Below are 973 nucleotides of genomic sequence, written 5' to 3'. Positions count from 1 at the left end.
AACAACAACAACAACAACAACAAAAAAACACATCTATATGGTTCAAAATGTATATCATACAGAGTACAAAATGAAAATGCTTCCATTTTCCCATTTTTTCCCCCTTTATTCGCGGCTGGCCGATATGGGGATCCGAAACCTTGCTTGGTGTTATGACACCGCGATCTAACCACCTGAGCTAACCAGCCGGACCTCCTACCCCTTTTTATCTACAGGTATAGCAATTTCATAGGATTTAAGCTAGTATGTGCCAGCCACCATTCCAAAGCTGTATATGAAATTAAACGCACTTAAATTCCTCAACAACCCCATGAGGTAAGTACAATCATTACCCTCTCTTTGGTAACATTTCTCCTTAAAGAGAAGCAGAAGCATCTGGCGGGAAAGTGCCGGCATTCTAATAGTACTCCACAAGTGTTTTAAAATTCTGAGAAACACAGAGGTCAGTATACGTCATTGATTAAGTGCCAAACAGCAGTATCTGCCGGGTGTCCGAAACGCGGTCCCCTGGGGCGCCACGCTCGGCGCGCACTTGGTCCGAAGGGCAGTCCCTCACTGAACTAAGGGAGGGAACCGACTCCCGCGCCCCAGGACCAGCCTCCATTTGGTTTCCCAGGAAAAGCACACCGGACTCCGCAGCCTCAACCAGTCTTGCTAGAGTAGGCGTACTCTACGAACAAAAACATTCGGAGTGACTGCCCCTATAGCCACTGAACACCGAGCCCAGGCCCACGCCTCCTGTTAGAGCGGAAATTCCAATTGGTGAAGTCGCCCTAAAGGAGGCGGGACGTAGCGGGAAAGTCCCGCCTCCCTTGGAATTCTCAGCCAACCGCGGCGTCATGGGAGGCAGCCGTCGACCTACGTTGCGCTGTGTTTAGTGGTCTGGGAGGCCTGAGGGCGGGGAGGGGAGCCGGCCGGGGTTTGCCGGGAGGGGAAGCTTCCCGCGGGCGCGCGGAGCGAGGACGGTGACAGA

Source organism: Galeopterus variegatus, unplaced genomic scaffold, assembly GCF_000696425.1.
Source record: "Galeopterus variegatus unplaced genomic scaffold, G_variegatus-3.0.2 Scaffold1204, whole genome shotgun sequence".
NCBI classification, from domain to species: domain Eukaryota; kingdom Metazoa; phylum Chordata; class Mammalia; order Dermoptera; family Cynocephalidae; genus Galeopterus; species Galeopterus variegatus.
The sequence above is the reverse complement of the archived record's forward strand: the minus strand, read 5'-3'. Positions refer to the sequence as shown.